The following is a 14,463-nucleotide window of genomic DNA, read 5'->3' as shown; positions in this document are numbered from 1 at the left end:
AAAGCTCGGACCATTTACTTCCTTAAAAACTCGGATAGCATGCATGACAAGAAAACTCGGATACTTTTGATGTTTTATATAAAACTCGGACTGTAACATATCATTTAAAACTCAGACTATTGATCACTAATAAGTCATGGATTAAAACTCAGACAATTCAATCTAAAACTCTGACCTAACTACGGACTAACAACATGCGTGATTTCCCAGACAATTCACAGAATCACAACAGTTACACTTCAATATTCATGCGATCAAAAACCCTAATTACATTATATCAGTCTAGCATCAATCCAACTATCAAAACAATCGTGTATTCTAAAATCACCAGGCAATCGATTAAATGACTATCCAATACCATTAGCATCATAATCAGAATCCAATCAATGATCACAGAAAATATCATATGAAGAACTAGGGTTTTCAAGTATTACAAGATTCAAGAATTAATAATAATCAAGCAATCGATTAGGGTTTACAAGGATTACAATAATCAAATAACAATTACCTTGAATGATTCTAGAGAAAGAGAGGAATCAAGAGTGATGAATATCTTGCCAATGATGATGGTGATGATGATTGCTAGGAGATTAGAGAATGAAGTACGTGCTTTTGGTTTTGTGAAAATGATTAGTGAACAAGAGATTAGGGTTAAGTATAGCTTAAGTTTCACTAATAGCTCTCTACACCCTTGATTAATATATTTTACAATAGTACACCATCTCAAACAATTTCATAGTTTCACCACCAAGTTTACATATTTGACAAGTTTATTACAATTAACACATACCCATGCACAATCACACAAAACACTTCATTGTATCAAAACGTATACAATTCCATAGCATTCAATTGTGCAAATAAACAGCTAAACAATACATGAACGTGCAATAAATGCGAATTAGGAATCTTGGAAATTCGAGTAGTCACAACCCTAACTGGCTTAGAAAAAGAAAAACAGTGTAGATGGCAATATTTTTATGTTCCGGGTATAGTCCGGTTGTTTGGTTGGATAGTAATCCGTTAAAGTGCTTAACAAAGCTTTAAGGTGTCGTAAATATTATTTTTAGTGACACAACTTATTCCCGACACTTTGGAAAGTGTCTAGTAATATTTTTCTCATGTTTTGGCACTTTATTAGCTAGCTAAATGCTGAATTTTTAGTTAAAGTGCTGAATTTTGTACTTAGAGTACGTTTTAGTCACATTCGGTCACTGTAATTATCTCCTAGTGACGCAGTTCTACAACCCTCTTATCCCTATACTCACTACTAGTGTAGTAAACTATCTCTGGCTCATACAGGCCTTAGAGGCAGTACCTGCCTGGTGCTAGCTATGACAGCACGTTTAATAGGTTATCTGTTTATTGTGCTACTGTGCTTTTGGTGCATCAAGGTTGTCACTAAAGTTCTGTGTGTAAATAATAGAGTGACAGCAAGTAAGGTATGATGCAAGTATGTACATGTATCAGTATTCAGGTAGCAGTTTATCCATAATTTCAAGCAAGCACAGTAATTAAGCAGTAATTAAAAATTAATTTAGTCATACGGATACCTGATTTGGTGAGGGTTGTCACATAAGCGACCTTTCTAATACGTTCCAGAATTTTATAGGGCCCAAAAAAACGCCTGGAGAGTTTTTTATTAGCTCGTTGTTGCACCGATTGTTGTCGATATTTATGTAGACGGAGATAAACCCAATCGCCAACACCAAATTCTTTGTCAATCCGATGCTTGTTAGCCTGTTTAACCATTCTCGCTTTGGCCGCTTCAATAGCTTCTTTTAAACGTTCCATAACACGTTGGTGGTCAATTAAAGATGACTCGATAGACGATGTGCTGGTGGTACCCGGAACGTAATCATGAATGGAAGTTACCGCGTGACCATAAAGAGCTTGAAATGGCGACATCTTAATCGAGGAATGGTGACTAGTGTTGTATGAAAACTCGGCTAAGTACAAATAACGTTCCCACTTCTTTGGCTCGTCACAAACATAAGCACAGAGATACATCTCGAGGCAACGATTAACAACTTCCGATTGACCATCGGTTTGCGGGTGGTATGCACTTGAGTGAAGAAGCTTAGACCCCATTATCTTAAATAATTCATGCCAAAAATTACTGATAAATAGCGGGTCTCGATCCTAAACAATTGTTTTCGGTAGACAATGCAAATGATAGATTTCCCGCATGAAAATGTTGGCCAAAGAAATTGTGGTATACCCCGGAAGTAAGGCAATGAAGTGAGCAAATTTCGACAAGCGGTCTACAATAACCCAAATAGATGTCTTACCTTTCGATGGTGGCAAGTGGGTTATAAAATCCATTGAGATGTCAGTCCATGTATGCTCTGGTGTAGGCAGAGGCTATAACAAACCATATGGCTTATGGTTTGGAGTTTTAATGGCCTAACAAATACTACACTTCTTAACAAAATCCGCAACGTCCTTTTTTAATCCGAGCCACGTGAAAGTAGACGATAAGAGATTAACCGCTGCACTAACACCCGCATGACCACCAACAAATGACGAATGAAACTCGTGAATTAGACGTGAATGTAAATCCGAAATGGGGGGAATCAAAAGTTTACCATGCAAATAAACCAAGCCGTCGCGAACTGCGTGAAAAGGAAACGCTACTGGATCCGCAAGGATGCTGGTAACAAACTGAATTCCGACTGGATCTTTGCTGAAATACGAGCGTACCTCTTGAAGCCACGTTGCCGTAGGATGTGTGATAGCCAACATGACCGGAATAGTGACATGACTCAAAGCGTCAGTAACACTGTTTTCTTTACCCGGTTTGAAATGGATTTCGAAATCGTAACCCATAAGCTTCGTAATCCAACGTTGTTGTTCCGGTGTTTGAATTGTCTGGGTAAGAATATGCTTTAAGCTACGATGATCGGTGAAGATTCTGAATCGACGACCCAAAAGATATTGTCGCCATTTTTTTTACCGCTTCCGTAATCGCGTACAATTCTTTAGTGTAAGTTGAATGACCTCCCATCGTCGGGCATAATTTCTTGCTGAAAAAGGAAATTGGGCGTGAATTCTGAGACAAAACTGTGCCAATACCGATGCCCGAAGCATCCGTTGTAACGTCAAATGGTTGTGTAAAATCGGGTAAAGCAAGAATGATCAGTTCCTTCATTTGAGCTTTGAGAGCAACAAAAGCAACTTGTGCTTCTTCGTTCCAACAGAATTCTTTTTGCTTTAAGAGGTCCGTAAGTGTACTAACTATTTTGGCATAACCCGGAACAAAACGGCGATAATAACTAGTTAAACCCAAGAATGCTCTTAAGGTAGTGAAAGAAACTGGTTGTGGCCAAGTTTGAATGGCTTCCAATTTACGGTGCCCCAAAAATGAAATTTCTCGTTCGGCAAACACACACTTAGAACCCTTTGCATAAAACTTGTTATCAACAAAGTCTGAAAAAAGTACCGCAATTGGGCGTAATGATTTTCCAACGAGGCACTATAAATTAATATGTCATCAAAAAACACGAGAACAAATTGTCTTAGAACACTTCGAAAAAGATCATTCATGGCAGATTGAAACGTAGACGGAGCATTTGTGAGCCCAAACGGCATTACAAGAAACTCGTAATGACCGTCCGTCGTACGAAACGATGTTTTATGTACATCTTCTTTAGCAACACGAATCTGATGATACCCGGAGCGTAGATCAATTTTAGAAAAGATTTTCGCACCATGAAGCTCATCAAGAAGTTCATCGATTGTCGGAATCGGAAATCGAACACGGACTGTAGCGGCATTGAGAGCTCGATAGTCGACACAAAAACGCCATGAGCCGTCTTTCTTTTTGACGAGTAAAACCGGAGATGAGAAAGGGCTTTGGCTCGGACGAATTACTCCATCATGCAACATTTCCGATATCAAACGCGTCATTATTTGTTTTTGAAATGTGGGTAATGGTATGGTTTGACATTGATCGGCTAATCATTGTTGAGTAGCGGAATATGATGGTCATGAGGACGGTTAGGAGGTAGTTGATGTGGTTCTTGGAAAAGGTTTATAAAAAGTTCCATCAAAGAAATGATATGGGTATCAGGGGAGTGAGGAAGTATGGTTTTTTTTGGTGGTTGTGGAGGCTGGGTATCAACTACCCATGTTCTACTACTACTTGACAAATTCAACCATGCATACTGAAATAAAATAACAAACAAAATAAACATGCTGAAAATTAAACTTGCATAATCTTGGGCATCAAGCTTCCAATCGGGTTGGCCTTTTAATCACCCTTTTGGGCCTTGCACCCTCCAACTTGGGCTGTGGACTGTCTTGGGCTGCATCTTGGCTTGCAACAGGCTGGCCCGTATCAGTGGTCCTGCAACTGCACTCGAAATATACACTTCGGCTGCTATATCTCACCAACTTCAGATCCTAAATTATAACCCATACATCTAAATTGGGTTGAGTTTGTAATAAAATGTCATATGATAATCTGATGGCATCATGTTGTCCCTCAAATCCCACCAACTTAACATCAATCTTATATGGACCCATTTATCTCTTTTTCTTAGCATTAAAATTGACCAAATAGTTGACATTTGATTTAATTCACTACAAATGGTAGTTAATTCCACCAATTGAATACTCAGCCATTATGCCAACTATAATACCAAGTTGTATGCACCATTTGGCTGCACGGACCCATTATCATCAACACCAAAGCCTGTTGCCGACATGAATTTATTTGTGAAACCAATTTCCGTGTTGACCATGAAAGATTTCTAGGGTTGTCAATACGAAAATTTATAACAGGTATGTCATCACCATTCTAATTCAAGTATTGGACATATCCTCAAAGGATAATCTCTTTTATCAACAAAATATTTATGAGGTGCACATATTTACACATTGTTTGCACCCCATTTTGTGTTGTTTCTTTGAGAAATATAGTCAATTTTGATTCTTAATTATTTTACTTTGATATTTTAGGAACAACTAATTTTTTTTTTGAACGGCCAACAAAATTTTATTAATACGACTAGCCAGAAGCTAGACACCACATTTACAGCCAAGACACCAAAAGACCAACCGGTCATCACCAAAGGAAAAAACAACAGAAAACAAAACTAAGGAACATATAATGGACCGGCGACTACACTACATTACCATGGAGAACCTCCGCCAATCATTCCAAGACCATTCCAATGACCTCGAACGATGCTTTATCCAGATATATGCCATAGACTTAGATTCCTCTACGACCTTCGAGATGCACGGTTCCGCTTGATCGAAAAGAACCTCATTACGCATCCTCCACAAGCTCCAAATCACAACCTGGGCTATGGCATTCAATACCTTCTTCCTCTTTCTGCTACCCTGCGAGTACAGATGGGCATCCAGAATGTCTTTCAGACTAAAAGCAACCACCGGGGAAACCTTACACCACTGCGATATAACACTCCAAACCGTCTGAGCGAAGTGACATGCAGCAAATGCGTGATCACTAGACTCATCATAATCACCACAAAATAAACATTTGGTGTCACCAATATTGATATTCCTTGTAACCAAAGCGACTCTGGTAGGAAGCCGTTCCGAAACCGCTCTCCATGAAACCACCCCTACCTTTTTAGGTACCAAATTATTCCAAGAAAATAGATATTCAGGAGCTGACCTGAACGCCACTGCTGCTGCAGCCTTTATGCTTGCCACCGAGAACACACCAGACGGGTCGTTGTCCCAAACCCATTTATCTGGGCCTTTAGATGCAGCGTAATCACTCAGCAAAAGAGATAGTTCTAACAGCTCCAATTCCTCATTCGCAGACAGTGATGGCCGGTTCCAACTCCAAGACAAGGTGATACTATTTTCCCCCCATGTCACCCGATCAGCAACCGAACATAATTTCTCTTTTTCTAAGGCGTAAAGACTTGGAAAATTTAAATAAAGGGGCTGTCCCCCGATCCACCAATCTATCCAGAATTCTGTATTCAGACCACATCCTACTCTACGCCAGATAGAATACATAAGGTTAATACCAACCTGATGTAGATTCCGGTGAATACCCACGATTTGCTTCCAAGGACCCGCTAGAGATACCTTTGCCGGGACTGGCGACCAAGATCTACTATTATGGTGTACAGCCCATACTACTCTACGCCAAAGACTTTCTTTGTCCGTTTTAAACCTCCACCACCACTTTGCCAGCATCGCAAGATTGGCATCACGAAGAGATCCGAACCCTAGTCCTCCATATTCAACTGGAGCCGTAACTTTTTCCCACGCCATCCAACTCATATGAGAATTTTCTTCCACGCCACCCCAAAAGAAAACTCTCCTTAATCTCTCCAAAATCTCAATAACTTTCACCGGTGTTCTATATAAAGAAAAGAAATATGTCGGTAAGGAGTTCAAAACCGATTTTAGAAGAGTGATTCTACCGCCATAGGAAAGGGTTTTTGCTTTCCAAAGGGACAATCTGTTTTTAAATACATCGATAACCGGCTTCCAATTGCGAACGAGATTCATATTAGCCCCCACTACTAAGCCCAAGTGTTTAAAAGGCAGAGTGCCTCTTTTACATCCCATGGAATCAGCGAGCGATTGGACCTCTGCTTCAACAACCCCAACCCCAAACAGTGAGCACTTAGCAAGATTCACATTCAACCCCGAGACCAAATGAAAACATCTTAGAATTCTACGTAAATTAAAAACATTTTCACTCGACCATTCACCAAGAAAAACCACGTCATCCGCATACACAAGATGCGATAAAACCGGACCAGAAGATGTACATTTCAAACCTTTGAAAATTCCTTCCAGTACCGCCGACTTCATTATCCCCGTAAGCGCTTCCATGGCTAAAACGAACAGGAAGGGAGACAGCGGATCACCTTGACGCAAACCGCGAGAACACTCAAATTCCATCGTAGGTGAACCGTTAACCAAGACTGACGCCCTAGAAGAGACTAGATTCGCCATAATCCAGCCCCTCCACCGAACCGGGAAATTCATTTGAGCCAAAATAGAATCCAAATATCCCCAATTAAGAGAGTCGTACGCTTTATTAATATCGATTTTAAAAATCATACCGGATTTCTTTGCTTTCCTCCTCCAGGCGATAGTTTCATTAAGAATCAAGGGGCCATCAGAGATGTTCCTCCCGGCCAAGAATGCAGATTGCTCTTCCGAGACCAACTTCCCGATCACACCCCTAAGACGATTCACCAATACCTTGGAAATTACCTTATTGACGATGCCTATCAAACTGATGGGCCGGAAATTCGAAGGGGAAATGGGGTCTTTGATTTTTGGGATTAACGCAATAAAAGATGACGTACAGCTTTTATTAATGGAACCATTAGCATAAAATTCCTGAAATAATTTTATAAAATCTCCTTGAAATAGATCCCAATTCTTTTTTATGAACATAAAGTTGAATCCATCCGGGCCCGGGGCCCGATCTCCGACACATCCCCAAATTGCTTGTTTAATTTCATTCGGTGAGAACGGGACCACCAGGGAGTCTGCGTCCAGTTCCGAAAGGGAAGCCATATGTTGACAGGTAACAGACGGTCTGACGGACATTGGTTCAACAAACTGTTTCGAGAAAAAATCAAAAAAGGCCTCCTTTATCTCTACCGGATTAGTAACCCAAACTCCATTCACCAATAGGCCATTAATACGATTATTGCTGATATTCGAGTTGATGATACTGTGATAGAAAGCCGAATTTTCGTCTCCATCAATCGCCCACCTAGCACGAGATTTCTGTTTAGCATCCGATAATTTCCTTCGATCAGACTCCTGAACAATATTGATACATTCAGCTCTCTCAAACAGTTCCTCTTCCTCCAAAGCTCTTTCCTCGGCCAACCCTTCCAGGACACGGATACGCTTCTTTTTATCCAGATATACCCCATCCGTCTTTTCTCTTTCAACTTTCAGCCAGGTCTTGATGCAGTTTTTCAGCCACCGAAGCTTAACCGATAATGCCATATCCGCTGGGCCATTGAAAACAAAGCTTTGGCATAAATGTTTTACTAAGTCCGTGAAACCGGGCATTTCCATCCATGAATTAAAGCACCGAAAAGGGATATGGCCAAAATCCGAGGGTACCGTGGACATTAAAATAGGCCTATGGTCCGAAGCATCTCGGTTTAATGCTAAAACCGACGCCGTCGGCCATCTTTCCATAAAACCAAAGCAAACAAGAAAACGGTCCAGTTTACTCAACTTATCCCCACGATCAGATATGTACGTAAATTTGCCACCCCCCATATTAAATTCCGTGAGGCCTGCTGATAAGATGAACTGATTAAAAACCTCCGCATTTGATGCTATGAATTCAGAATTGAACCTTTCAGATTCGTCCCTAACTTCATTAAAATCTCCCATGAAAACCCATAAACCCTGCAGAGAATTCTTCATATCAAGGAGCTTGACCCACAGATTCCTTCTTGCAATAGCATCATTAGGTGCATAGATATTAGCCAAATTAATCCGAACACCTAACTGATTCAACACTCCAGACAGGACTAAAAAACACCGGTCTTTAATCACATTATCACAATGAAACATACTCGGGTTCCAAAGAGAAGCAATCCCCCCGGATCTGCCAACCGCATGTACACATTCCAGATGATATGCCGACCGACCCCTAAATCCATTAAACATAAAATTGGTTGTGGCCCCTAATTTTGTTTCTTGAATCGCCAAAAAATGAACTCCATAAGACGTCTTAATTCCCCTTATCCAGTCTACTTTTCGGGAATCCCGAACCCCCCTCAAATTCACAGACAAAAAATTCATTGTAAACCAGTAAACTCACCTTCACCGAGAATAACGGATCTAGTCGCTTCTTCGAATCCTTGTAACTCAATACCCACTTTAGCTCCAACCCTTACTGTAGCCAGGACCTCTCGACAAACGAACTGCTGGACCTGATCGTCCTCACCAGGATCCGGAGAAAAATCCGTGTTCAAGTTCGGATCAAGAGTTTGTGACGCTGGATTCCGGTCAGTGCCCGAGATGACTGGCGACTGGGCGTTGATAGGACCGCTGACCGGATCACCACCGACAGACCCATCTTCCGATGTTGGACGATTCAGGTCAAATGAATGCTCCTCCGAAGCAGACTTATGGAAAAAGCCTCTAACCGGAGGGCCCTGCATAGAACCAGTTGAAGGTGGGCTCCTATTGGCCCTATTCCTCTTTCCAAGCCCAACCATAGGTGTTGGGCCATCATCAACTATTTGATCCACTAAACCACTGACGTAATTACTTTTTTGTTGGGGTCCACCATCAAAAACTCCAGCCGCCTTTTTTTCGGGAATCACAGGATCATTAATTACTACTTTATGGATATTGGGGTTTCCATGCATCTCATGCAACCCTTCGGTACCCAACGGTTCATTTTCCGGTGACCGACCATTAACCGGCTCCGGTGGCGGTTCCGATATTGGCCGAATCTCTACCTCCGGTATCGGAGACTTTAGAGTTGGTGACCGAATCTCGCCATACTCAACCTCATCCTCCATGTTACACCCGCCTTCGCTCCCGCCATCCTCCGAGTTACCATCCGATTCATCTTCAGACTCATCATCCGAACTACCTTCCAATGCAGGGTCATCTCCATCAAGATTAGGTTTCCATGCTATTACATCCTCAGCAACCCATATAACATATCTTCGTTCCTCCCAGTTAAGCACCACCGTCTCCTCGATTCGCTTCCCGAGGGGAACTAGCACCAGGGAAGAGCCAAGTCTAGTTTCCATCTTGCTAATAGGTTGATCTCTAAAACTTTTGCAATCCACAACCGCCCCTATTTTTGTTGTTTTTTTTATATAAAGGATAGATCACATCCATTGAAAGGATCTTCCCCAAAGCTTCAGTCCGTTACATGGAACACCTGGTTTAGTTTCTTCCAAAGTTTGCATCCCGTAAGTCATGGTTCTCTATCTCATTGCCATCATTATTGCCTCACTTGTTGGTTTTCTGGACATAGAAGTCCATCTCTTCTTCAAGTACATAACCACCAACACTTTTGATGTTGCCTCTTAGGGAGAATTCACAAACATCAAGGCGTCAATCCTCACGCAGAGCCATTTGAAAACCAAAGCTCTGATATTACTTGATGCAAACAACGGAAACAATCAAATGGCTCAAGAACACATGATTTTATTCAAAAGTATTGAACCCGAAAGTTCGAGCCAATCAACTGTGTCGAAGTCTTCATGACTCGAATTAAAGGTTTAATCAAAAATAAAAAATATCTAAAAACAACCCTATATCCCTCTTACTTAAGTACTTTAACTAAAAACAATAAATACTTTAAAATAACAAAATATGACAACCAAATCTCCTTAATTTATACCCGTGATCTTTCCCACCCAAACCCGTGCCTCGGGCCTTGATCCACCATTTCTGCCCACCTGGGTCACACACCAGGAGCCCACTATCGTTCACATTGGACACCACTTGGTTTGTCGTCCGGCCCACACATTAAGAAGGTTGAGAAACGTGGATGTTCCTGCATCAATATATATTATCGGGTCAAGTTAACGTAGAAAGGATACGACATGAGTCATTGTGCGAGTGGTAAATTAATCCACACCATAATTATGCACAAAATTACATAATTATGCAAACTTATATAACTAACCATGCAAATTATATTAACAATTACGCAATCTATGTGTGTAATTACGCACGTTATTTAAATAGTTATGTAACCCATGTTTATTACTACGAACAACACATTAACGTTTTTTAATTGATTTGGAATATTAAAGAGATTAAAATACTAGATTTGATGATGTAATTTTTCAAAAGAATAATATCGTATAAAAACAGTCATTTACGAAAAATCAGACTTTTTTTTGTCAATCTTTCATCACTTTTGAAATTTATTATTTTTATTATTTAAAAAAATTATGATAAAATAAAGCTTACTTAGAAAAATAGGGTTAAGTTCACGTACAAAGTGCCTTATCGTACAAAATGTACGAAAGACAAGAAGAAACCAAAAAAACGAGGTGACATTTTCGTAATTATTTGCTTGTAGGGTAATTATCAAAATTACTCTACAAATGATCTTGTAAAATAATTTTGATCTTGTAGGGTAATTATCAAAATTACTCTACAAGTGTATCTTGTCGAGTAAAAAAAATTACCCGTTGAATATACCAGACCCAAAACCCATCGGGTATTTATCGGTAAATACTAATCAATTACAATTAGTATTATCACTATAAAAATATATCAAATAACTACAACATATATGGTATAAAATACCTATATGTATAAAAAATGGATGTATCATATAGATACATATTTAAAAACATAAAAGAAATTATATCGGGTAAACGGGTACACTTTATCGGGTAATCAGGTCGGGTAAACTGGTATATCACCAAATCCTTAACGCGTCTCAAACCCATGAAAAAAATAAAAAATAGTCCCAAATATGTTGGGTTTCGAGTTTACCAAACAGATTCGAATTAGATTGTCATCACTAATATACATCAATATAGCAAAATTCAATTATGTGAATTATAATTTGTATTTACAGGGTAAAACTTTCCATTTATATTTATATCATTAAACGGTTTTTAGCCTGTACTAAGATGTATGATTAATGTGTTCTTTCCTTAGTGGTTGAATGTTTTAGTCATAAATCAAAAATTTTGCTCGGTAGCTTTGAGGGTGTGGTCGACTTTCAGCGTTTGGTGCAACATTCCGCCGCTTTACTTTTTTTAGTACAAAGAGTTTTTAGAAATCAACAAATACATAAAACGTAGTAAGAAGGCGGAGAAGATCATTTACGAGTTAGCTATGATAGCTTGTTGGTGCATCTAGAAAGAAAGGAATGATGTGGTTTTTAATCAGAAAAGATGTAGCCCATAAGAGATCATAGGGGAGATAAAATCTAGAGGATATGGTTGGGTCAAAAATAGATCCTCATGTAAATATATTAGATGGGCGAAGTGGTGTAAATACCCTTTGTATATGTTGTAATTTCTTTGCCCTTTGCCCGTTTGGGTCGGGAGTGTTGTTGTTTATTTGGTCTTTTGCCCGTTTGTGTCGTAGGTTTCTTTTAATGAAGTTTAATTTAAAAAAAAATCAAAAAATTGTGTAGGTTTAGAGCAGATTTAAAGAATAAGGAAAACTAAGAAAGATTTAAAGGGTGTGTGAATTTTCTATTTAAAAAAACCATATATGTGTGGGGAAGGGGTCAACCAATTCATGAGGTGTTGGTAGGCATGCCATTATTCTTTTTAACTTGTTTCAATTTCAAGCACAGAATTAGTAGCCTTTAATCATTTCATTCTTATCACCAATTACATTTTCAAGAATCATGATGCCATTAGTGAAAGCCACACATTTTAGGTCTTATATATATATATATATATATATATATATATATATATATATATATTTATTTATATATTTATATAGGGTGGGGTTTTAGAGTGAATACTAATGTATTTGCGAACTGAGTGAACAAATCCTGGCCATTGATCTACACACGTGTATGGTCAGGATCTCATCAATCATAAAATACACTAGTGTATTTCAACATCAAATCCTAACTATTGATCTACACACGTGTATGGCCAGGATTAGTTCACTCAGTTCGCAAGCTACACTAGTGTTCATTCTTGAACCTAATCCTATATATATATATATATATATATATATATAGGGGAAAGATAAATCGAAAACCCATGTGAGTTGAGAAAACCCAAATAAACCCTATGTAACATTTTTATTTTTTTCTAAAAAAAATAGAAAATGTAATATAAATGTACACGGACCTATTTATGAAAAAAAATGAAAAAAACACTTACTATTTTTTTTTAAAAAAAATGTTGAAAATTTATATGTTACATTTTTTTGGACATACATCTTATGTAACCTGAAATTTTGTAACATTTTTAAAAAAAAAACTACTTGGTGTTTTTTTGTGTTTCTTTTTTTAAAATGTTCAAATATATGTATATTACATTTCCTATTTTTTTAGAAATGTATCTTGAGTTTACATGGTTTTTTTACAAATGTTTTCTGAGTTTTCTCAACTCAAGTGGATTTTCGATTTATCCTTCCCCTATATATATATATATATATATATATATATATATATATATATATATATATATATATATATATATATAGGGTAATGCTAGACAAAAAACCCTTAAATTCTTAGAAAACTCTAGAAACCCAAATCTACCCCCATTTTTACCCAACCTCCCGACATTTGTTTTTTTTTTTTTTTTGAAAAAAATTACACATGTAATATAAATGTTTTAGAGTGTTTTGGGCCAAAAAAAAAAGCGCCGAAGGGTTTTTTTTAAAAAAAAATAAACAAAATTCAGTGCCTAACATGTGTTAGACAAAAATGCTGAAAGTTGCTGATTTTTTTTTTAATTATCCCTTCGGCGCTTTTTTGATTTTTTTGGCCCAAAACTCTTAAAAACATGTATATTACATGCGTTATTTTTTTCAAAAAAAAATGTCGGGAGGTTGGGTTTTCTAGGGTTTTTTATATAGATAGGGTTTTCTATCTAGCCCTACCCTGTATGTATATATATATATATATATAGTGGAGTGTTCAAATGAGAAGAAATTCTTTGTAAGAAGAAAAAAGAAGAAATTTCAACCAATAGAAATGCTTCATTAGACTTCATTTAATATTTGTACTTAATGTAACTATAAGGGTATATTAGTAAACTTACAAACATCATTAATTGGTAGTTTCATCTTTAATAATTAACTATATTAAATTTGTAACTTATTTTTAAGAAATATATTTTTCACAAAAAATAAAAATAAAATTTCATTTATATTGTAGGATAAATACGAGGCGTGTAGGATAAATTACGAGTTGTGTAGGATAAATTTCAATATGTGTAGGATAAATTTCGAAATGTGTAGGATAACTTTTGATGTGTGTAGGCAAAAATATTTAGTGTGGAGGATTATAGTCTTAATGACTAATTAATTAATCAAACATAATAATAAATGAGATTAGAAAAAAACTATTTAATGTTTTACAATTATACCCTTTTATTCTTTTTCTTCTCAATAAAAACTATTTAGTGTTTTACAATTATACACTTTATAGGGGGAGGTTTATTTGAGAAGAAATTTAATGTGAGAAGAAAAAGAAAAAGGGCATATTAGTAAAATACTATTTCATTTATAACTCATATAATTAATTTTTCTCTCTTTAATTAATTAGTCAACTAATCATTAATTATCCTACATATAATCTACAAGACCTACACATATCAAACTTTTCCTACATATACCCTACACATTATAGAATTTTATCCTACACAGTTAAAATTTATCCTACACAACTCGAAATACATTCTACACAACTCGTAATTTATCCTACACAACTAATAATTTACTCGATACTTTAAATTAAGTTGTTTTTTAATTTGGAAAAAGTATATATTTTGAAAAGGAGTTACAAATTCA

The sequence above is a fragment of the Helianthus annuus genome, chromosome 13 (genome assembly GCF_002127325.2).
Source record: "Helianthus annuus cultivar XRQ/B chromosome 13, HanXRQr2.0-SUNRISE, whole genome shotgun sequence".
NCBI classification, from domain to species: domain Eukaryota; kingdom Viridiplantae; phylum Streptophyta; class Magnoliopsida; order Asterales; family Asteraceae; genus Helianthus; species Helianthus annuus.
Note: the sequence above shows the minus strand (reverse complement) of the source record.